The sequence below is a fragment of the Dendropsophus ebraccatus genome, chromosome 8 (genome assembly GCF_027789765.1).
Source record: "Dendropsophus ebraccatus isolate aDenEbr1 chromosome 8, aDenEbr1.pat, whole genome shotgun sequence".
Taxonomy (NCBI): domain Eukaryota; kingdom Metazoa; phylum Chordata; class Amphibia; order Anura; family Hylidae; genus Dendropsophus; species Dendropsophus ebraccatus.
In genome coordinates, this window is record NC_091461.1 from 118678013 (window position 1) to 118704359 (window position 26347).

Here is a 26347-nt window from a genome sequence, read left to right on the forward strand (position 1 = left end):
CAAAACACTTTTAAACCAAGTTGCTCTTAAACCAAGGTACCACTGTATATCTATCTATATCTATCAGCTCGGGACACAATGGCTCTCATCCAATAACTCATCCATGCATCTTGCGACTGGTCCCCTTCTATTCTGGTGGTAAATGCCTCTCTAACCGCGTGACATCAAGTAGACAAGTGGCCGTATTGTTCATGCAGATTCAATCACCCATAAATAAAGCGGTGCCCTTCGTCAGTCATGAGCCACAATGAGTATACAGAGAGGTACGGTGAGAGATTCAGCCGTGAATGGTCGTCCTTAAATTCCCATCATTGAATATGGCTTCAAGGTAAGAGTATTTTCATAATTTCAAAGAAGAGACTTGTGGAACGTTACAACCACTTTAAGAACATGTTTGTGATTATTATGGTCAATTTTATATTTCGCCTTCATAATAATACAGCAAATCTTTGGCATTCTTCATCCCTGGAACAGACTGATGTAATTTCCATTATTACTATTGACCTTGGTCTAACCAGCTACAGTAACATTCCTAATAAAAAATAAAGGAATGTTTATTTGTTTTCAAGTGATTTTCCTGATAGAACATGACGATAACCTTAGTTATACTATGATTAGTTATAGGACACACATGCACATTGCAGCCTTTGGTCAACAACATCTACATTGTGTATGGGAAGCCTAAACCATTGACGTATTGTAAATTATTACTCATCTCTAACCTGCCGGGAGGTGCGATATATTAGACAATACATGAACAGTCAGTTTTTGATGTGTTGTTAGTGAAAAATGGCCAAGTGCATGGGTCAAATTAAGATGGGTAGGGGACTGGGTCAGAGCATCTCCAAAATGGCAGGTCTTGTGGGGGTTCCCAGAGTGCTGCATTTAGTACCCACCAAAAGTGGTGGAAAGAAATGCAACAGGTGACCCAGCCACAAGGTCATGGGCTTCCAAGAAGGTCCGTAGATGTGTGAAAGGAGCAAAGGCTAACCAATGTGGTCTGATCCTACAAATGAGTTACCATAGAGCTGTGGTGACCCAGGGGCAGTTACTGATTGGCTGAGTGGAACATCAGGGAGACAGGAGCACGGCGGCGGATTAAGGGGATGGCGTTTACATACTCGCAGTGGGATGAAAATTTCTTGCCGCATGAAATCCGATGCGATTCCGCTATATGTGAACCCGCCCTTAAAGGAGAATTCCAGTGAAAAATTTTATTAAAGTATTGTATTTCCCCCCAAAAGTTACACAAATCACCAGTATACACTTATTACGGGAAATGCTTTTAAAGTTCTTTATCCCCTGCAGTTACTACTGCATCAAGGCTTCACTTCCTGGATAACATGGTGATGTCACTTCCTGGATAACATGGTGATGTCACTTCCTGGATAACATGGTGATGTCACTTCCTGGATAACATGGTGATGTCACTTCCTGGATAACATGGTGATGTCATGACCCGACTCCCAGAGCTGTGTGGGCTGTGGCTGCTGGAAAGGATGATGGCAGGGGGATGCTCAGTGTTCCTCCAGTGCTCTGTGTCCCTCAGTGTCCCTCTGCCATCATCCTCTCCAGCAGCCACAGCCCGCACAGCTCTGGGAGTCGGGGCGTGACATCACCATGTTATCCAGGAAGTGACATCACCATGTTATCCAGGAAGTGACATCACCATGTTATCCAGGAAGTGACATCACCATGTTATCCAGGAAGTGACATCACCATGTAATCCAGGAAGTGAAGCCTTGATGCATGCAGTGCTGGTAAAAAAAAGCACTTTATAAGCATTTCCTGTATATTGGTGTTTGTATAACTTTTGGGGGGCAATACAATACTTTAATTTTTTTTTCCTTTACAAGGTTTTTGTGAAGATACTTCTTTAGCTGTTCAGATTGAAAATTGACAGTACTTGAGTTTTGCAAAGTCTCTGGAAGGTAAAGAGAAGGCTTGTGGTGAGGGGATTTCCTGGAGGGGTCCATATATATGCACAGCACTCTGGGGGATTCTGACAACCTTGGCTACAGTTGTGGTAAACTTAAGACTTATATGAACAACCCATTCTCAGAGTGGCAAGTACAGTGATATGGGCCCCAGGTTTTCATAGCTAAGCTGAGCTAGCTCCTCCACAATAGCTGAGGGAACCAAGCAGGAACGTTGGCTAGTAGCACTTCTCTAAGGGTTAAAATACGTCCTTGTTTAGACTTGCAGGACTTGCGACAGACTTGAGTGCAATATTCCCCAACAGCATGAACAGGTGTTATCCCCTCTTGGCATCAGCAGGCCATAGTCTGGCTTTCACAAACTTGTAGAGGAATAAGGAGCAGTCTTTTTTTACTTCAGGCACTGGCCGCAGGGCCAGGCCCTGGAAAGGACACCCTCAGGATACTTTGATCTGGACCTAAACAGGAACTAATCTGTCCACATAGGCCTTTTCAACAGACCTATCAGTAAGGGCCAGGATTTGTTTCCTCTGGGTAGAACAGGCTCTGTGGCAGCTTGACTTCTGACACACCTGGAGGCAAACCTTTATTGGGCCGAGATAGGCCCAGAGGTAGAGAGGCCGCTGGTAAACTTCCTCTCAAGTGTACAGTATGTTATGCATACACTGAACCTCTTTTGCATCCTTCAGCAAATGCTCACTATGTAAGAAACAGTTCCATCTAGTGGCCAAAATACAGTAGACACCTTGATCCACAGAATACCCTGAAATACACATACCATCAGTGCTGGCCTATATAGTTATATACCCAGCTGTGGCACATGGGTTCTGAGATACAGCTTGGCCACACTACAGACATTGTTCAGGAATGATCTGATAAACATGAAATCAAGGTGATTACTTGGTCTCCAATTGCACCAGATCTCAATCCACGGAGGCCACACCTCACAACTTAAAAGATCTGCTGGTAATGGCAGATAACACAGGACACCATCAGAGGTCTTTGAAGTCTAGTCCTCAATGTGCTAGGGTCCTTTTACATTGATCGATTTCTCGGGCGTTGGCGGCCGTAAACATGCATATTCATGCTGTCAGTTTCCCGTTGCTATCAGCCGCACATCTTCTGTTTACATCCTAATTCTTCCACCTGTTACCCAGATACATCCAGCAAAACATGAAGAAGTTTGCAAAGTTGTTATAGGGACCTTTAAATGTAATGTTGGAATATGTGGTTGGAGAGGTGATCATAGAGCTTTAAAGGGGCACTTTTTTTTTCTTTCACATCAACTAGTTTCAGAAAGTTATATAGATTTGTAATTTACTTCTATTTAAAAATCTTACACTACTTATAAGCTGCTGCATGTCCTGCAGGAAGTGGTGTAATCTCTCCAGTCCAACACAGTGCTCTCTGCTGCCACCTCTGTCCATGTCAGGAACTGTCCAGAGCAGGAGAGGTTTACTATGGAGATTTTCTGCTGCTCTGGACAGTTCCTGACATGGACAGAGGTGGCAGCAGAGAGCACTGTGTCAGACCGGAAAGAATACACCACTTCCTGCAGGACATACAGCAGCTGATAAGTACTGGAAGACTGGATATTTTTAAATAGAAGTATACTACAAATCTGTATAACTTTCTGACACCAGTTAAAAGAAAATAATTTTTGCGGAGTACCCCTTTAAGTAATATATTGTAATACATAGTTTCTGTAAAAAAAGATTTGCCGGCGAATGAGCGATTTCTCTCTTGTCGTAGTCTTCGAGGTTCAGACGTCACGTGGATTCCAACACAATCCATGTCAAACTTTTACTATGTGAACATTCCTTAGCACTGTTAGAAGGTGGAATCTATGAAGAATCACAACAATTTCAAGGGTAATGATATGGCGTTTGGCATTTCTGCAATAATTTATGTATATTATTCATGGACAATTCCTATTAAATGTGTCAAGTACCGACTTACAGGTTGTAAGAATTCCATACCTTGGAGTTGTATGTATGGTTGTCATTCCGAGCCTCAGATGCCGCTCATAGGACTGAAACCAAATAATGCAAATTTTTTATATTAAAAAGACATAAAGAATGAATATGAAGGACAAATCCATCCAGGGCTGTTTTATATTGTTCCCTGAGTATGCCGGCTTCAAAAAGTTTGTAGTTCTAGTTCTAAGGTGTCACTTGAAGCCTCAAGGCCCCGATGTAGACATAGTAACAGACCCCCCCATTTATAGGACTGGTCGTCTTCTATGGGGTTCAAGGGCCGTTGGGGCCACCCCAGGCCTACAGTTATACCCATGTACTTGTATAACTAATTTTTGTTTATGTATGGTTTATTTTTAAAGGGAACGTTAAAAAAATAATTTCCCATAATTTTTTTTTTTAAATTATAAAATAATTCTAAAATCTTATAGTTTTCACTCAGGTCACTGAGCCTAACAAGAAACTGACACTGATTGTTTTGTAGAGAAAACTTTTAGGAATTTTCCTTCTTATGACCACAGGCAAGATTCCCAGTACAGGTGACACCATAGATAAGATGGGATCAGACCATGTATAGTGGGCATCCCCCCATCAGCAATCCCTTCCCTGCACATTGACCACAGACTATGCTGAGAAATAGATGTCAGTTAAACAATCACTGGCCGTGGCACTGGCCGTCTCAGTCAGCCAGTGATTGGCTAAATGGGAGGAGGACAGCCGCTCAGCCTATCACTGGCTGATGGAGACGGGAGAGTGCTGCGACCAGGGATTGGCTGAACAGGCTGGAGGTGGCTGAAGACCCCAGAGACCCGGAGGAGGACAGCGGGGGGAACATTGACAGGGGTGAAAAACACTTTTTAGAAAACCATCTTTTTTGGATGTGTGGCTGCCATCTTTCCGAACTTGTTTCCAACTTTGCAAAGTTTGGTTCTGTAATTGGGAAACAAATTTGAGGAAGTTTGGTTCACTCATCTCTAGAAATAATTAATCTTTCCATAAGCTTTGGCATGCCATTGATATGGCCCACTCAAACTCTAAGCACAGTTGGCTGGATGTATGCCTCAATCGGGAATTCAAAGTGATACACAATATTGGCAATATTTATGGTATTTACTTGTGTTATGTCCATAGGGCCAACGTTTTCCATAATTTGGTGATCTCTCTCGACAGTCCCACTCGACTGGGTGGGGTTACGGCAACGCACCTTATTCATCATGATTTATGCCAGGCGTAAATCATGATTCATATCTATACCTGTTGAAAGCAGGTTCGGGTGACCATCTGGGCGGTTTCACTAAGGGATGTGCACCTCTTAATGAATTAAGATGGGAAAGGGGGCGGGGCCTAATTTACAACCGGCATACTTGTACGTCAGTCTTGATAAATTTCAATTCTCTGTCACCATTGTTCTTTCCACAATAGTTGCCAACCATCAAATAGGAAACACTGCCATTCACAAAGTTACAAGGACTTTGCGAAATACGAAGTCTACAAGGTTAAAACAGCACAAACATGGGCACATGTCTAATGATAATAAAGGAATGATGGGATCAATGCAAAATACACCAGGTGGTCAGGAGCCCATATTAGCAATCTATTGGAAAGTCCATCAGAGTAGAGGATGCCACTAGGGTCCTCCAGGTTGGCCATCAACTCAAGCAATTCAAGGGTCAAGTACAGGACACAGAAAAGGCTGAAAACAAGGAAAGTAGGAGGAAAGATGATGGTAATAATAAGAGAAAGGGGGAAAAGGAAAAGGTGGAGTATAGGCATGGGGTTGGGTGACAACAGGACGTCACTGACCAAGTGTGGAGGGGGTCTCCTTCTTGCGTCTCAAAGTAGGTCAGTTGTCCGATTATGGATGACAGCTGTAACACCGCTGGACAGCACTCGGCAATACTTACCCCCAGCCTTGCTGTCTGGGTCCTGCTACTGCTCACCACCTCGCTCTTGTCTTCTCCTCCGGAGGGCACTTAGACTTCACTCCCTGGTGTGGACCAAAGTCAAACCAGTTGAGTAACCCAGCAGATCTACACAGCCCAATACACCACACGTATCTTCAGATGTCATCTCCCCATGCACTTTGGTGATACCTGACCCCGGCATATCCTACCCTATGAGTGTGAACCTCCTGGAAAAAATAAAGTAGGGCCAATAACTAAATGCATTTATGCTTATAGACTTAGACGTTCAGGTTTACACATGGCATTACTATGACTTAAATGACAAGTATACGTTTGTATTACACGTGCGGCTATTACGAGAATTTTGGCCGACCACAACATATGTCAGGTATATTGTTATGTTTTATATACCTCTTCAGAATGACGAAATGACGGCCATAAAACAGATTATCTTACTGAATGGAACCAGGGGTAGGGTCCATTTTCTGTTTCAGCCTGTAAATAGATCAGCGACAGGCAAGACATTCTGTCTGCGTGCTTTATGGCACTGTCATTGAGTCCATAAATTGGTGGAATGTTTGTCCTGTTAAAATGAAGGTTAAGTTGACCAAACAGGTGCTAATTTTGTGTTCCTTCAGGGGTGGTTCACATAACAAGCACATGTCAGCAAAGACTTGAAGTGTGAATGTAGTCATTGTCTTCTAGGTTTAGTTCAGATGAAGGTCAAAATGGCCTTCTTGTGCAAAGATATGATTTATTTCTCCATTTTCCAATGGATCCATCTGTGACAAAGCGTCCTGGGCTAATTGGCCCAATAAACAACAAACAACAAACAGCCATAGCAACGTGCTCCTGCCTAGTGTGAATGGTGTTCTAGGAGAGCTGACCAAATTTGTCTTTTTTTCTGTGTTCCAGTTGGGGGAGTGGCTGCCTCTACTTGGTCGTGCACTCCACCCATCCCACCCAGGTGGTGCAATTATTTTTGAAGGTATAACACGGATCTTGCATGCCCAGAGCATAGGCGTATTGTACGCCATGGAGAGGCCATAGTACAGTGTAGGGTCCGCCCCGAGCATGAGGCCACCTTATCATGGTGGGGTGGTTTACACTGTTTGCAAATGGTAACCAAAAGCCTCATTATTTTTGTGGGAATTTTTTGTTAGCAGTTGGGGGGGCTGCTTCTCACTATTTTCACGTCTGTAGTGGGTCTCCATCTTGCCACTGCGGTGAGCTGTTGCATTTTCCTGTGTTTTTGTGTCAACAAACAGACAAGTTGTAGATTAACTTTAACCTTTGTGAGTTATAGGAAAATTCTACCAACAATTAACTCAGCATAGTCACCAGGGGGACAAAAAGTTTTCTACTGAATTCAATGGAAGAAAGATTATTTTTTTTTTTGGTTCATTGGTTGGCCAATTGTGCATCCATAGTTTAAACTATCATACATAGAAGGTAATGTGGTCCAAAGCAACATTAGCCTCTTCAATTTAGTGTTGAGGTTTCCCGTCCAAAACAAGTATTCTTAAAAATGAGTTCTTTTGGTGCTCTGGAGGTTGGCCTAGCCCTACCAGTGCACCTATATCTCCATCCCTGGGTGACGCGCACCTTCTCTGTTCCCTCAGTCCTGCCTTCTATGTCAAGTCCAAAGTGGACGGCTTTTCTTTATAAACATCCACAGCCTGTAGTTCACCTCCTACTTCATAACGGCAGAGCTCATGGGCAGCTCAAGATCATGGGCAGAGCCAGGTTGGGGCTGGACTTGGCACAGAAGGCTGGACTGCGGGAAAAGAGAAGGCTCACGTGACCTGAGGGTGGAGATATTGGTGCACTGGGGGCGCTGGGCTTGCCTCCAGTGCACCAAAATACCTCATTTGCATAAGATAACTGGATGTGGATCGGCAGATAGAAAAAAGGACGACACCATCAGAATTAGCGTTTGGTCGTATAAGAAGCTTAAAGTGTCACGGTCGTTTTAAAAAAATTCTGATATGTCATAGAGTTTACATGTAAAAAGTTTTTATCGGTCTGAAGTGTTCAAATCTAGAGCAATCGGGAGGACAAGTCGGGAGAACACCACTGATCACATGATCTAGAGAGGATCACCCTTAGCACACTCTTCTCCCGTCTCTTTCTTCCAAATTGTCCTGGTCTAAATACTCAGACCCGGACCGACCAAAACTTTTCTCACTCCGGATAGTTCAGCACATCCATCCATTTCCCTAATAGATCATTGTCTTCAGTTGGAGGATGTAATACATTGTTTCTCCTGTGGGGGCACTGTTGGGAAATCAAACCCTTGCTACTGTGTTTTGCTATAGATCACAGTCAATCGCTGGGGGTCTAAGCAGTAGGAAATTGCGACTGAATATAACAAATCATTAGGAATGACATGCTTGTCCACCTGTTATAAAGACCTGCCTGTTTTTTTTATCATGTTGTTCTAAAGTATAACAATATTTTAAGAAGAGTATTGTAAAACGCTGGATCACAGGCGTGTAAATATTGTGCGGAATAAAGTGTTCAACCCAAAACATATAAAAGTTCTGTGCCAAGTGGGAAAGAAGGGCAAAACCATATGGGTGGAAAATGTTATTGTAAGGAGGAACTTCCTCAATTAGACACAATATTATATGTCTTGGATGGGATCTCTAACAGTGATGAGGTCACCATCGGTTCTTACTGATGCCGGACACTGCAACAAGTACATAGAACAATGGGGCACTACACTACTACCATCAATTGGGACCATAGATATGTGAAATAAAGTAGTGATCAATGGTGGTGATGTAATCGCTGACTTCTTCTTAATCATTGAATAGATTATTAATGCAATTAGGCTTTCACAGTTAGAATGATTGATTGTGGAGATTAAAGGGGTACTCAGGCAAATTTTTTTTTTCTCAAATCAACTGGTGCCACAAAGTTATATAAATATGTAAATTACTTCTATTTAAAAATCTTAAGTCTTCTAGTACTTATCAGCTGCTGTATGTCCTGCAGGAAGTGGTGTATTCTTTCCAGTCTGACACATTGCTCTCTGCTGCCACCTCTGTCCATGTCAGGAACTGTCCAGAGCAGCAGCAAATCCCCATAGAAAACCTCTCCTGCTCAGGACAGTTCCTGACATGGACAGAGGTGGCAGCAGAGAGCACTGTGTTACACTTTAAAAGAAAAAAAAAAATCACTGGAGTACTCCTTTCAATACTACTAAGTGCAGAACTTAAAGAGAAGGAATCAAACGACTTTTTAAAGGTTATTTCAAAGGTATTTAGACTACTTTTCCCCCTCATAAAGTTGAATGGGGAAGCAGGGACAATCTGACACGTCAAAGTTTTTTTTTTAATGGCAGGTGAGTCAGGCAGGTAAAGTACACCTGTCATTTAAATGTAATTTTTCAGAAATCAATAACTATCAATAGTACAAGCGATTTTAAGGTTTTTATTAAGCAAAAATGTTTCCTTCTGTCCTCAAAAAGCTGTTTCCCTACCTCCCCCCCACCCACTTCAGAAGATTTCTGTGACTTCAGCAGGATTTCTGTGTTCAATATGCTCTATAGAGAGGGGAGGGGTTGGGGGGATGAGTAAGCACAGAGAGGAGGAAAGGCAGCCCTGCACAGCACATCATTCTGCAATCTTCTCTCATCAAGCTCCTAGGTAAGCACTGACATTTCTGACCTGTGAATTTATGTGTTTTATATGCCCAGACAGTCTCCAAACTGCACCGCTGCTTCTCTGCTCTCCCTGCTCCCTCATCCCCCTCGGCCCCTACCCCCTCCATAGGTTATAATGGATCTGTCTTCACTTTGCTCCTCTGTATTGAAGACAGCTTTGCTTGATAATGCACAAATAAGAATGTGTGTGTGTGTGTAGGTAGGGAAACAGCTTTTTGAGTACAGAAAGAGGCATTTTTGCCCAATAAAACCTATTACAGAGTGGCTTTAAATTGCTTGTACTATTGATTTCTGGAAAAAAAAGACAAGTTACGCTTTAAATTTCTAATTTTTACCAGTTACAGATTTAATTTCATTCTGCTGTCATCATTCGCCTAGTAACATAGGCTAGTGATGTCATCACTTACATAGACGTGTCATTTTTCCGATCCTTTATGCATTGGTTGAAGTTTTATGTGGTCACAGAACTTCCCCCCTGTTGCTTCGTAGCTACTGTATATCATTTACAATGGAGGTATTATCTCTTATATATAATTACTTTTATTGTGTAGAAGTCGCCGGCCTGGCTTCTGTTCGATAAAGGGGAAGTGACTGAAACTATATGGGATTCCAGCTAGACACTAAGCCGCGGAGCACGGGATCTTATCTTATTCTTCACCATAAAATGTACAGTTTTATTATAAAGGATGAAACCAGAATACATTAGGGATTATAGAGTCCTTACTATTTATACTATTTTACCAGTACATACCAGTACCATACCAACACATCTAAAATATAATATTTATATCCATCTCCATTTATGCTTTACTCCCCCCATCCACCACTGATAAAGGTTTCCTCATTAGCAAAAATCCCATTTTAATGAAGAAAAATAAAATAAAAATATTTAATTATAATTTTTTTAACATGGCCTTTTTAGATACAGGAGGTGATCGCTATGTACAGTAAATAATAAATAATAAAGTCATCACACAATGGACAGATACCAGTTCTATTCATTGACTACGAGTGTCTTTAATAATTATATTGACTACACTACACAATACATTCACTTTGCCTTCTGACTCAGACCACAATGGAGACTGTGTCCAACATTGTCTTCTCCAAACTCCCCATATTGCTGATACCCCAATGACCCTCTCAGTGCCCAACACCCATAAGATCAACTCTGACTGTACCAAGTTTTAGTGTTACTGGTCGACTATGATGTGTATGGTGGCTTCCCAACTCTCCCAAAATGGCACATGATGGATTTTAACTACCCGATCCTTGTTCCTAAAGAGACTATGTCTGTAGGTTTATGGTGTCCTATTTCAGGGTAGCATAAACTAGTGACAGAAGCTGAACAGAATGATGTATCACTTACATTGTTCTGTGCAGCTGATCCAGAGATCTCCTCCTGACTAACATAGACAATAAGTAGTCCTTTCCATTATGTGCATGAGCTCAGTAGTCCTGGATATTCATGAGAAGCAGAAAACTCCGACCACCAGCTGCTGATTGCCCGTTATCTATTCATGTTGTGAATAATCACCAACTGTCAATCAGCAGCTGGAGGGCGGGGGAGGGGTGTGGCAAGAATCCTATTCTCCTGCATATTAGGAGAACGTCTGAACAGAATGATGGAAGTAATACGCCGATCACTAGTTTATGCTGCCCTCATTTAAGGCAGCATAAACCTAGCGACAGATTCCCTTTAAGTGGAGAGGAGTCTAGCAGCATCTCTCTTCCCATCGAGAACAAATGTGTGCTTGGCTGAGCCGAATGGGTGAGTATGGTGGAAAACTGGAAGAGATAGCTGACAGCTGTCTTGTGTGCATGGCTGTCCTGACTCCCAGTAGCCCACCATAGCCGGGGATAATAATAACACCCTCTTTGTGCTACCGATCACAAGATCTATAAAGTATATCAGGATTACTATGGCACAGACAGCACAATAGGATATTTCTATACATTCTGTAACAATGCAGAGTTAGACACAATACAGACACAATCCTTCTGACCAATGAACGTATTCACCCATCTATTCCCCCCCCCTTTATATGTGTTTGTTTGTGATAATACAACAGTCTTGGACTTGCTTGCTTTACCCCAGCCAAATGCAAACACACCATAGTACGTGCGGCATTCAATGTTATATGGCTGCTCAGCTAGGAGCGGACTATCCAAGGTCACACTCGCTGCCCCTGAAACGTGAAAAAGCTATAAAATAATAGATAGCAGTTTATGAGGCTAATGATTGACCAAAGCTCCTTGTTTATTGGCTGTAACGTTCATGATGGTTGCGGATCCTTATTGGCCATGGCTGTGTCTCTATATATACGCTCATAGGAACACAGGGAGGGCAGTGTTGTTTATGGCATTACCTCAGCTCGGTGTAGTTTGGGGCTGTGCCAATATTAGGGCCATTCATACACATCATTACCGCCAGAGTTTGCTCAACCGTATGACACAATGGGTGGGCGGGCTGCGATAACGTTCTCACTCATTGTTCTTTTCTTGCCTTGCAGCAAGAAGAGATCTAGAAAACCGTAAGGGCGTTTATATAAACGTATGTACAAAAATAATACATGTTCATCATGAAAAGAATAACCTGGACAATAAACTACAAAGTAAAAAGAAAAAAAATTAAAAAAGCAAATTCACTTACGATTATTAGAGATGAGTGAATTTCGAGTATGTTTAGGTTCATCTGAACCCGAATTTTTGGCATTTGAATACCGGTTGCTGAAGAAATTGGATGGAATACATCAGGGGTACTCAACAACTTTTAGTGAAAGTTCACTTATCGGGGTCTATTGTCAGGTGAAGGTCCAAGCTGAACATCATTAGTAAAAGTGTTGCGCTCCCCCAGTAGTATATAGCCCCCCTGTTGTTCCCCTAGTAGTATCTAGCCCCCGCTTTGTGCTCCCCAGTAGTATAAAGCCCCCCACTGTGTTCTCCCCCCGTAGTATATAGACCCCCGTTTTATGCTCCACAGTAGTATATAGCCTTCTGTGCGCTCCCCCAGTAGTATATAGTCCCCCTGTGGCCCCCCCAGTAGTGTATAGCACCCCTGCTGTGTGCTCCCCCAGTTATATAGCCCCCCTGTGCTCCCACTCCCATATATCATATAACATAAAAAAACAAACACTTATACTTACCTGGGTCCGAACGTCTCCTCTTCTCTTCCCCTCTTGTGGCCACACTGCAGTGGTCACAAGAGGCCGCTCTCCCCTTGTTCTGGCGTTGGCGCTCCAGTGACGTCACTTGAGCGCCGAAACCAGAGACAGGACAGAGCTGCCTCTTGTGACCGCTGCGGCCAGAAGAATGACTGACTGGGAGGGAGCCAATGGCCAATGTCAGGGCTGCTCCTGCACGGTAACTATGAGCGCTCGTTCAAGCGGGGAGCAGCGCAGCTCAGTATACAGGTATACTAAGTTGCAGCAGGGGTCCGGACAGCTGTCCTCTGCGGTCTGTGTTCGGACCGCGGTCCGCCAGTTGAGGACCCCTGGAATACATAGATATAGCCATGGCTCGTAGGCTGTATCCATATTTTCCAGGACTCTTTAAGGGGGCATTCAACTTCTTTAGCTACTGGTAATCAAATGCAAAGAGTCCAGGATCAGATGAATCTGAATATGCTCGAAATTTGCTCATCTCTAAAAATTATAGAACAATAAAATTTGTTTCATATAAAGTAATTTCATCCAAACATTAACCCACTGATGAAAATTTTTACAAAACTTTGATATACTGAGATAATAAAGAATACTCCTCCAATCACGACTCGCATGGCCCTCTCACATGATCCGAATTTGCCCAAAGGGGTTTTCGGGGCAGAGTGGGGCTTATCCACGGAAGAAGTCGTCAGTCGCTGATTGGCGGGATGCTGACACTTGGCACTCTCACCCATCGGCTATTCAATGCTTGCAGAGTGAAAAGAACAGGAGCAGTTGGCTCCATTCATTGTACAGAGGTGGTGACTCGTGACTGCAGCCTCAGTACCCGTTCAAGTGAATGGGGTAACAAGGTTTGGCCACTACGCAGAGAACAAAGCCAACTTTTTTGACCCAGTTCACTGTGTAGCACTGGTGCTGGCTGAACAGCTAATCAGCAGAGGTGTTGGGTGCCAGCCAATCGGTGACTGGTGATGCTTATCACTGTGTATATAACGGCCCTTGTAAAAGGTCTATAGTTGTGAGGGACCTGAAATAATGGTGGATTTAGAAAAATATAACTTTTTTTTCCTACTAAAACAGCAGCACAACTGCCCACAAGTTGAGTGTGGAATTGCAACCAAGTCCTACTCAGTTCAAAGGAGATGAGATGCAATGACTGACACAACCTATGCAAAATTTCTTAAAGAAAGCGGCTATGTTTTTTCTGGATAAATACCTTGAATTTACAGTAGAACACAGGGGTCAAACTCATGACCCTCCATATGTTGCAAAGCTACAATTCCCATCATGCCTGGACAGCCAAAGGTAAAATTTTGGGTGTCCAGGCATAATGTTAATTGTAGTTTTGCAACATCTGGAGGGCCACAAGTTTGACACCCTTGAAGTAGAATATCCCTTCGAATCCCAGTATTATAAAGGTGCGGGGAGATGCAGATGATGCTTGCTGAGTAGTGCTGCGTGGACTTGCTGAACTGCTCGGGTTTGGCAATGTTCTCTGAACTCGAATGTTTGGCATTTGACTCCCGGTGGCTGGAAAAGTTAGATGCAGCACTAGGGAGTCCTGCAAAATGTGAATACAGCCATAGGGTGTATCCATGTTCTCCTGGCAGCTCTAAGACAGCATCCAACATTTCCAGCCACCAGGAGTCAAATGCTGAACGTTCGGTTTGGGGAACGTTGCCAAATCTGAGCAATTTGGCCCACCCCCCATCAGTTGTGTGTCCTGCACCAATCACTGCAGGATGGAGACCAACGCTAGACTTACACACCAATTCCCTTACTGGAGATCCATTACCAATGGTTGCAGTAAGAGTGCTTTAGGTAATGGAATTTGCCATTAGCAATGGAGACTCAAGGCGCAGCAAGGTTACAGCGCCAGAACGTAGACACTGTAAAGAGGTCTAAGCACCTCGAAATGTATTGCATATGAAGCAATAAAGTGTCCTTTATTATCTACCTTCCAACCTGTTCTGTATCCTTGGTGCACCTGGAGCCTCCATTGGTAGTGGCAAATTCCATTACCTAAAGCACTCTTACTGCACCAAGGGTTCCGATCTACATGCCATCAGAGGTGTTGTGCTCTTGGCACAACACATTTAGGTGAGCATGATCCTTACCACCACCATTACTCCCATCATCCGTTATTGATTTACCCATGGTGGGCCTCTTGGTCTCCTTCGAGCTCATCATTCTATTATGGTTGCACCGTTCTTCCAATCCCTCAACATCTTCAACATCCCCACTCTCCCCCAATAATTACCCCCAATAACCCCACTTGTGGCTTTTCGTTCCGACACTGGGAAGCCCTTTGCATTGGATTTCTTTCCTCTTCTTTGAAATCCCCGGTAAAATAAATGTTTAGGGTCCCGAATCCGACATAGTGATTTTATTAAAAGTTCATTAGAATTTGTTAGCATAAAGATATTTGGTTTTACAAGGTTCTAAACACAGGCCGTGACATAAAGACGCTTTGGTTTTCTCAGGATTGTGAACTGAGAAGATGGGATCTGAAAGTCCTGCCTTCCCCCGGCTGTGCTAAACCAGAGATATGCCTTCTGTAGAGACCCTCATGTCTTTGCTCTTTGGGTGGTCCCAGATAAATGTGGAGTAGCCTTCGGTAGCCTGCAGGCATAATTGCCATGCATGCTGTTGTATCAAAGATAGCTTAATAAAGCATTACATATATCAGTGCTCCCATATTTATTACCTAACCCGGTGCATATGGTCGGCCTGTAATTAGCTTCAGCTGTGTTTTCGCTCGCTGTTAAAGGATGAAGTATAAGTTTCGCTGCAAATTCTTTGAAATGGAATAATGTGATGCACACAGAGATAAAGGGGAAGGGGGGCAATAATTAATTCCATAAGCCCCCCATGTGATTGGAAGGCTCCAGGTGCTGCCCGCACTTACCTTTCCCATTACTTCTATGTAAATAGTAGGTCGCCTGTCAGGACCTTGGGATGTATGTTAGTTTTTCATACATGTGTCGTGTTTGTATTTTTATATTACACTTAAAAAAAAAAAAAGGAAAAAGGAAAAAAAAAAGAAAAAGGAAAGAAAAGAAAAGAGGCGACTCCAGGACCCAGATACAAAAAGAGAAAAAAAAAACTACAAAGGATATGAGCGGGGAATGGAGTTATGGTAAACAAGAACAGGAGCTGATATAATCAGGAAGGGTTTTATAATGTGTACAGCTTTAATAAAGAGCATTTATAGCCTCATAGGCCACAATCTGCACCATGTGTTGATGAAAGGGGGGGGGGGTAAATGCTTCCAAGGCTGAGGTTATATAGAGACCCGCTGGTCGTTGAAGTTTGGGATGATAGGAGGTATTAGAGAGCCCATATTGGTATACCCCTAGCCCCCTGTTCAAGTGGTAACAAAGACTATCTATGGATTTTTTTTGTCCATCCAATATAACAACAACCATTACCTTTGAACATTCTCATGAAGGATCTGCAGAACTGAATAGAGATGAGCGAACTTCCCGAAAGTGCTGCCTGGAGAAGGTGGATACAGCCCAAGGACTGGAAAACATGGCTGTATCCATGCAGGCATCCTCAGGCTGCATCTTCCTTTGCCAGGCAGTTGGGTTCAAATGCAAATTGATCGGCTCAGTTCAAACCCGAACTTTCGGCAAGTTGGCTCATCTCTAGTGCTGTTTAGACCAGAAGAAAAAACACAAAGAGGCAGCGCTCATTCAAAAAAAGAAACAATAATAATATATAACTCACCCGGTGTATGTGGATGAATATTTACACCCACAACACTCTAGAGCCACGTTCACATATCATTGTAGAATAGAGTTAATGTTGTTCCTTCATCCAAATGGATATCTCAAGTTTAGGAGAGGTCGCCAGAATTTACTCGGATCCACCGGCGGTGACCGATGTATAACCATGCAATATAGAGACAAAAAAGTTTCCGGCGCTCAAAGGGTCAACCATATAGGAGTTAATACATAAGGTTGGCAAGGAGTATATAACTTACTTCGGTTGGGGGATAAGTTTCAGTTAAGAAAACATACCCCCCTCCAGGTTCGCCAAATCAAGATCGATGCTTGTCAGTATAACAATTCCACGATTTATTCCATGTATTTAAACATAACAGTTCTTGGATTCAGGGCGACGCGTTTCGGTGCACATATAACACCTTTCTCAAGCATGGATGTACCAAATACGTACAGCAATATATATGCTATGAATGAGAGTAATCATAATTTACATGTGTGTGCTGGCGTGTCTGTTCGATGCTGCTATGGCCGGACATGATGTGTCCGACATTACGCGGAAGTGATGTGGTTGCGTATCACTGTTGGAACGCATAGCGATCCAGATGGTCCGTGGATCGCATTGCGTCCATGGAACGCAAGGTGAAAAGTAAGGAACATGTTTCAAGTACGAGTTCCTTAATATTACATCACTGCAGTCATTAGGCTTGCGTGATGTCTCGCAAGTTGTATTTCTATGAAAGATATATTGTTGATTACATGAATAGTGTATTGTGTAGATAATGAATATTTTATAACTTTTTACGCAATAGATGGGTATATATAGTTAATTAATTATCAATATATTACAGTCTAAATCCATGATTGGAAAGGTGTATATATATATAAAAATGGATTTTCTATAGTATGTGTAAATGATTAATTCATTAGTGTAGTTAGTGGTAAGTATAAAATATTAATGATAGTGATCTATAAATAATCTTATGTTACTAGTATGTATATTAGATTAAATATTAATGTAAATAGATCTATCGGTGGGTAAAGATGAGATTCTTGTGCAGATTACTCTATATTCGAGATAATCCGTATATAACATAATTGGTTAATTAACTTGATGTTCTATGTACAGCATGCGGGTAGTCGAATTTATGACATTATGAATATAAATAACTCATTAAAGGCATAGAGTCACGCGTGTTTACATAGTGATTAAAAATCTGTCCCCATTGTGGAAACAATTGCTAGTTTGACAATTAATAAAATAATTAATAATAAGACAATTCATAAAAATTCATAAATAATCATAATAATGAACTTATAAAAAGGGTTCTGTAAGACCATTAATAAACATGTTCTAAAGTTTCTTTGAGGCCAGCTGGGATTAGTGTATTTAATCTAAAAATCCAGTACATCTCCTTATTACAGAGGGTTTTAAAAGCTCCCTTTGGTACTTCTTCTAGCGGTGTTACCTTTAATAGGCTCGGGTTACCATTATGGTGTGTGGTAAAGGGTCTTGAAATACTGTGTTTATTGTAGTTATGAACTATGTTGAATCTATGTTGATTGAGTCGTTGTCGCATGGGATTTATAGTTCGACCTACAAATCTTAATTGGCATGGGCACTCCGACAGGTATATTATGTAGCTGGAGCTACACATCAGGTGTTGTTTGATTAAAAATGGTTCAGCTTCGCCTATAATAGTGCTAGTGCTGTTTAGCAAATGGAAAAAAGAAAGCCCCAAAGTTTTAGGTCCTAGCTCAGTTTAGTCATATTTTTTTTCTTTTCAGGACTTTAACATGACCCTCAGATAGATCGGTGCTGGCGCAGGAAAGCCGGTGCCCTGCCCCTAGTGGGAGGAATCCCCCGCCACTCTATGACGCGACTCTGATAGAATCAATGGAGCCGCGTCATAGAGCGGTGGGGGATTCCTCCCTCTGGGGCAGTGCTTCAGCCCCGGCCCGGTACCCGTGGATAGAACAGCACCGTACACGGGAACCGGGCCACAGTTTAAAAAAAAGGACTGCGGCACTGGCTTCCCTGCGCCGCCACTGATCTATCCGGTCATGTTAAAGCGAATGTACCTGATGGTACATTCGCTTTAAAGCAAAGAAGCATTGATTGTTATTACAGCTTATGGCCTATAGCTGTATCCATATTTTCCAGGACTCCTTAGGGCTCCATCCAACCTCTTCTGCCATCGGTATTCATATTCAGAATGATCAGACTCGAGCATGTTCCAGTTGCGCTCACTTCTAATTGTTACTTTTCCATTTTATTCTCTAAGTGTCACTATTTGGTCCCCAAGGGTTACCCAAAATTGTTTCCACCCAATCCCAATGAAACTAAATTTCAAAGGGCCAGCTCTTCTGCTATGAGGCTCTTTTTTAGATTTTTTGATGGGGGCAGCTTAGTGAGAGATCATTTACGGAACCTTTGGGTGGCTTGGTGAATCATGTGGTTGAGCCGCATGAATGATATCTGGATTGTTCCTGTGACCCTAATCACTATCTTATGCACATCCCCTATTCACAGGACGTACAGCGAGTGGCTGATCACTGATGATCGTAAAGAACGTTCCTAGGAACTCTCATTCATTCAGTAAAAGGAACTGGGCTCTTCGAGAGAAGTAAAGTCTACTGTAAGAACCAGGAACATTGATCAATGGAATGGATTAAGAATAGAAGTTGGACCAAGGAAAAAGAGCTTACGGGAGGGCGCTTACTACTCGGTGGGATGACACAAGGTTCCATACAAACATTCAAAATGGAAAATTTAGAAAAAAAATCATAAAAAATATGTTCAACAGAAAAACTTGAACCTGAACCTGCACCAATCTTCTCGCCAGCACCCCTTCAAAGGGGTAGCATTACCAGGAGTTGAATTCCGAACTTTCGGGTTGGCCATGTGGACAAACACGGACACTTTTTTGAAGTTCACTTAACGCTATTGAGCTATTTAACTCAGAACATACCTTTAGGCTACTGCATATACTGAAATGCCAAAAAGTTATGTACAAAATAGCGTTCAAAGGCAAAAATGCAAATATACAAAACTTGTAAAAATACAAAAGCATACAAAAATGTAAAAAGAAGAGTAAAAAAAAAATAATTATAATAATTTATATTTATCAAGGATTTAGTTACAGGGTGTTTGAAAAAAAGATGTCCCGTCATGGACAACCCCTTTAAATGCTATAATTCCATATTGAGTTAATCAAAGCTGGGTAATAAAAACAGGGGGTAAATAGGCTGAGGGGCTGTTACAGTGATGGATCCCTGTGGTCATTTTTCAGATCTATTATAATTGTTAGCATATACCCCTCCGGCAGGAAACTTTTGGTCATATAAATAATAAAGAATAATTGCAGTCTCTTCTAACAATAGGGCCGCTGTTTGTAGAGCACATGTTGACTAATATACATGGATTCAATTAATTTTTTTTTTTAGAACAAAGGGGCAAACCCTTGACATTTAATTTGAAAAATAAACATATTTAGCTTTTCTGTAATGAATAAACACTGAGGTTGTTTACCAGCCACCGGATCTCGCTCAGCTTCTATATTTAGTCCAGTGTTTCTTACAAGACAAATCTTATCTCATATTGGACAATTGGTTGTAAGGCTCCCATACATCTCTTGGCCAGGCCAGCTATTGGATGTGTATGGGGGGGCTCGAGTCTTTCTTCAACAGATGATGTCTAGGGAGCAAAAGATGGGGCATTTTGATAGTGTTGAATAAACTTGAGGAAACTCTCCGGGCTTGGCAACTTCTCCAAACCCGGACACTCGTTGATTGATTCCCGGCATCTGGAGAAGTTGGATGGCACCATAGGGAGTCCTGGAAAACATGGATACAGCATATAGCCTATGGTTGTATCCATGTATTTCTGGCAGCCCTAGGGCGGCATCCAGCTTCCCTAGACGTAGGGAATCAAATGTCAAACGTTTGGGGTTGGAGGAGTTGCCAGACTTGGAAAGTTTCCTCAAGTCCGCTCAACACTACGGGGGACATGCATCATCTGGCGTACTGATGATTTTTGACGTAAAGTGACGATATGCGAATGATTTTATTCGCAAATGGACGATTTGCGAATAAAATATTCGCATATCGGCACTTCACGCTGAGTACGCCGGGGGGGTGTGGAGGGGGTGTGGAGGGGGCGTTACGGGGGGCACGGACTCAGAGTCCGCAGGATTTATAATTTTTTCAGCGCAAAGATACACCAAAAACCTACTCCACCTTTCAGGTGGCGTAGGTTTTCGGCTGTGCGCACCGACGCGCACGGGATTTATGTAGAGGCAGTATGCCTCTACATAAATCTCCGTAGCGCCGGAGATGCGGGGACATTTATAAGTACGGCGTAAAAAACGCCGGACTTAATAAATGTCCCCCTACATGTTAGGTTTCATATGCCTGATACTTTTGTTTTAGGTAAGATAATCCGCCACCAGAGGAGTCTGGCAGTGCCCCCCTTGCAGTGCAGCCAAGCTTTAACACATATTAGCAGTTCCGGACACATGGCCGACAGATATTGAAGTTGTATGGTTGCTTTTATTTTCTCAGGGTCCCCCTGGCTTTCATTGGTAATAGTGTAAGAGCGTATGCACACTGCTACATTACAGCTCAGCTTTGTAGGGTACAGAGGTACCAAAAGTTGTGACCTGCTCCATTAGACTCCTTAAGAGACATTCTGTACAATGAGCAGCGCTCTAATATTTTGTATAACAGTCAACTTTTTGAACCTTTTTTAACGACTTTTTAGCTACATGGGGCAGTTATTGTTAAAAACATTTAAAATTATTTAGAGCGAGTTGATCATATCGCGAGCCTATCTGACTCTTGAGACCGTTAAAACCCAAGCGTGCAGCATTTGATTACCGGCGGCTGCAGAAGTTGGATGCAGCTCTAAGGCTGCCTGGAAAATATCGATACAGCTATAGGCCATAGGCTGTATTCATGTTTTCCAGGACTCCCTATGGCGGCTTCCAACTTCTGCAGCCACAAGTAAGCAAATGCCACATGCTCGGGTTTGGACAGAGTGAGTGAGCTTTGCTTATCTCTAGTAAATAAGCCTTGAGGCTTCAGGAAAACTGGCTTTCTATTTCATTGCTATATTAGGAAGGTGTGTTTAAAGGGGTTCTCTGGCCTCTTATAATTTGTTATCTATTGCTGCCCTTATATAGAAAATAATAGCTTATTCTTACCTCATGCTCCTCTGATGTCCTTCTGCAGTGTCTCCGGGTCCCCCACTGAACCTCCCCATCGCCACTTCCAAGATTGACTAATCTCAGTAGTAAAAGCCTGCTCAGCCAATCACTGGCTGTGACGCTCTCAGTGATTGGCTGAGCTAGCTGTCAGTGCTGGGACAAGTCCATCTCGGAAGTGGTGGTGGGAGCGTTCAGCAGGAGACTATTATACTCTATTTTAAAAAATTAAAGAGCTGGAGTACCCCTTTAAGGAGACATTTTACCTGTTTTAGGCCTCAAAGTGTTACTGTCACTCAGAAAAAACATGTCATAAAATCAGTCAGGGTCTCAGGGTTGAGACCCTCACCAATGACTAGATATAGCTGGGAGAAGCGTGTCGCTGTGCACTTCACTCCCTAGCTTGCTGCTTATTCCAGCGTACTGCAGTAGATAGGCTTTATAGACCTACAATGCAATGAGTTGGATCCAGTGACGGGCCAGGGAGTGAAGCAGATAAGTTACTGTATATACACCAGTGCCAATAAATGATGTACAAAATGGGGTTTAAAAGTAAAAATGACTAAATGGAATACAAAAATGTAAAAAAAAAAAAAAATTGTCAAAAAAATTCGATGATTTTCAATCTTCTATTCATCTACGTATATTTTAGATTTGGTATAGATTATATTTTATAAAGCACTTATAGGATCATTGATTCTCGTTTTTCCACCAGTAACGTGAAGATTTTTTCGAGCTCATGTTAATGTTTCCTTGGGAAGGTTTCCAGAACCGTACACTCAAACACGCATTTTGGATTTTCCACGCATCTTGCACCTCCTGTTTGACTGACGTGTATATTCTTCCTTCCTTGACCCAGAACACACAGATCTTACGGACTACTGCGGCGTTTGCACAATCTTGAAGCATTTATTTCAAAAGTTTGCTTTTCCCCGAGGGGCCCGGCCCCGATTCAAAGCCAGATGAAAAGAAAACAAACAAATAATCTGTTGGCAGGCATTTCCAGATCACGGTGCTTTAGTGGGACCCACCAGCAGAATATGGTTGGAGGTCTGACAACTGCCGGTGCCCGAGGCGGTGAGCGGGGCTGCATGTGTTTACAACCAGTTCACATTCACAGGCCAAGCAAGGAAACAAGGAAAATGTCAAAGAATTACAAATAAAACAGTTGACCATCAAAGTCAGCGAGGCCTGCAGATGAATAATTTTTAGACTGGAGGTATCAGGTTTCTTAAATATTTGTCACAGCTGTGCAAGGAAACAGTTCTCCTCTAAAGTGCAGCCACACACAGCTTAGTCCAAAAATGTATTTATTTAACATTATTTTGGCCTATCTGGCGTGTGGCTGCAACTTTAACTGCTCTGTCTTCAGATCAACTTTTTTCTTTTCTTTTTTGGAAAAAGTCCAATGGGATGTTCTCATTTTTAGTCGAAAGGAAAAACAACTTGATAAACTTTATTTTTTTAAAATAAAAGTTGGCTAGGAAGAAGTGGGCAACTATAGCCTTTGGGGGGTATTTTGTCAATGGGGTGTTGAAGCGACGTAGACTGCATTGTATATGTATTACAATGCAGTCCATGGCACTGCCAGGAGTTCTGTACCCCGGCTGGTGTTGCCAGAGGACTGCCTACCTGCAGGCCTAATTCACACATCCGTTGTTATGTGCACAATTGCGGGCATGCAATTGTGGACAGAACATGAAACCAATGTTATCCAATGGCCCCGTTCACACGGACCCGATCCGTGCTGCAAAAAATCTGGACATGTTGTAATGCGGACCGGTTTTTGCGCAAAGGATCGCTAGGGTGAATGAAGTGTAATGTAGTGCTCCGTGAAGCACGGAGCCCTACGGATACACATTCGTAGTGAGGAAAAATGCTCGGCTTGAGTAACAAGCACTAGAGCATTCAAGTGCTCGCTCAACACTACATATAACTTATTGATATGGTTTGTTTTTCTGGAGTGGTCGCATTGGGTTAGTGTACACAGCTCCCATTAAAGTGGACGGGAGCTGCACTGTTGTAACCTGGCGCCATCACTACTGCAACAACAGAGCTGAGATGCTGCTCATTGTTTACTTCTCATGCCACGGCTGGCCTAAACAGCTGATCGGTGGGGGTGCCGGGTGTTGGTAATTCTATAGATAGACCATCAATTATTGTATCCTGAAGAACCTTGGTAATAATCCTTCAGAAATAGTCAAGTTTTATAGAGTGGTACCCCACTTCTCTACCCAAGTTCAAAGTGAGCAGACCTATTAATAAAATTAAAGTATGACACGTCACTGTTGATAGATGATGTTGATGTTGATAGATTTAATTAATGGAGATCTCATTGATGAGACCCGCACCGATCAGCAGAACGAGAGGAACGCTGCACTTCCCTGCTATCAACTATCTCCATCCAGGCAACCCCCTAGACTTATAATGGGGCTGCCTAGGCGGAGATCAATGTGAGACGCGCTGAGTCCACCTCCGGATGGGTGCAGGTCTCGGCAGTGAGACCCTGACTGATCACAACTTTGTCCCAGTGACATATCAAAAGTTTTTTTTATTATGATCTTTTTTGTTGCCATCAGAGACAAATGAAGTGAGGAAGAAGAACCAGAAAGGAGATGAATGTTAAAAAGTGCTTCTATAACTATGGTCTAGGCATAAAACTGAGATGCACCAAGGAGGAAGCTTAGGTTTTGTGGCATTAAGCAGCAGAAGGTGTGAGCACAACATCTCTTTTTGATTCATGTATTCCGACATTGTAAAATAAACTAAAATTCCAAAAAACAAACACGTCTGTAGGATTGTGATCCATGTTATCTGACTGTGTGCTCAACAATACATTTCTCTTCAGGAACTTTCATAAGATTATCAGAAGTTACATTACGTGATTTCAGGCCACCAGTCAAGATGGTCAATGTTGGCGTTCCTCAAAAAAGTCCTTCCAATCACAAGGAACAAGAAGTTTATGTAGACACCTGAATAAGACCTAAGACTTGTGTACACAGAGAAGACAAAGTTTTTTTTTATTGCAAACATTGGCTAAAACCAAACACAATGAATCACTGCAAGAACCTCATACCAGCCATCAAGAAGACTGGTGAAGGGGTGATGATTTGGGGTTGTTTTTTTGCCACCTGACCTTGATGCCTCACACTCATCCTTCATGCGCTTCTCCTTATATCTGGATATTCAAGAAAGGTCACGGGAGGCCACCGCTTTGAAATTGGATCATGCTACGGGACAATGAATCTAAGCACACATTCTACTAATGAACACCAGTCAGGAGTCCCGAATAGAACTCTGTGGCAAATTATCTCATGACTTCAATGACTTAGATCTGACCAGACAGACAATGCTCCCGGCCACCTTTTCCATGACATTACATTCCTTTTGGCCTCCAGATATCAAGATTGTTGACTAGTGCAGTAAAATGTTGTAGTAGTAGAGTAGAGTGCAAAAGTTTCGATCTCTGGAATGATAATATGAAAAGGTTGTCAATGCTGAAAGGGTTAGTCCACTAATGCCTACTCACATGCATCCAAAGTCCAGGATGGAGAACCAGTTTTGTGCAAATACTATGTATTACTATTGGGCTCTTGCATAGAACTTGCTGGGCATCGTATAGCTGCTTCGGCAACCCGACCACCTAGCGTGAGCTACATGTTTCTGTGCCAGACTGTGGAATGCAGAAGGAGCAGCAACATTGAACTGATCCTTTAAAAAGCAGATACGAGATCCATCTATGTAATTGGGAACCCACATACTTATAGGACTTCGAGGACTCAATCTGGTGCCCAATGGCATGTGTTCATCACAATTGAATTGCTAATTTTTCATAGATTTTTAAAAATAGTTTTAAAAACAGCTACCTCCAGGTGGAGTATTTTAAGATATATCACCAATCTTTTGCCTAGTGCCTACATAGCTTGACACTTGGCTCTTTTCTCTTGGAGTCTTGACACATCCTCCCAGTGCTCTCTCCAATATCAATGTTCTAGAGGAGAAATACCCAGGTCATGGAAATCTATAATATTTTGCAGTCACAACCTGATAATTTTTGTCATGTTCCTCATTCCTGAACAATATGTGCAGTGTGGCCCCCAGGGGGATTATTCTGCTAATCACTGCCATTAGGAGGTCCCGATGCCATGAAGGGGAGGACTCGGTGTGTACAATGGTCAGGTAGGTGGTCGGTGTTACAGTAACCTCCACATGATGCCAGGACAACAAGGTCTCCAGTAGAACATTGCCCATCACACTGCCCCCACCATCTCTCTTCTTCCCATAGTGCATCCTGGTGCCATCTCTTCCCCAAGTGACACACAGATGCACCCAACCATCCACATGATGGAGAATGTGATCCATCAGACCCGACGTCTTCTTCCATTGCCCGTGGTCTACTTGGTATGCTCATGGGCCCATCATGGGCTCATGGGATCTATCTTCTTAATCATTGAAAATATTACATCATTCAGGATGAGCGTGATGAGGGGGCAAATAGTCTCTCTGGCCCATATGGACACATTAGTGTGCAGAATTATACTTGGGGACCCTGTTACAAGTTTTGCATTGGGGCCCCAAAGTTTGAAATGATGCCTCTGGTTTTAGCGGCCTAGAGCCCCCTGCTGGTATTCACCTATATAGCAGACCGGCCATATACTGTATATTTACAGAACACTATGCCTCATTGTAAAAAGTTTTTTTCCTTTTATGCAAATGAAAAAAAAAAATTGCATTGTACCAGAGTTTCTCCAGAAAATCAATTCA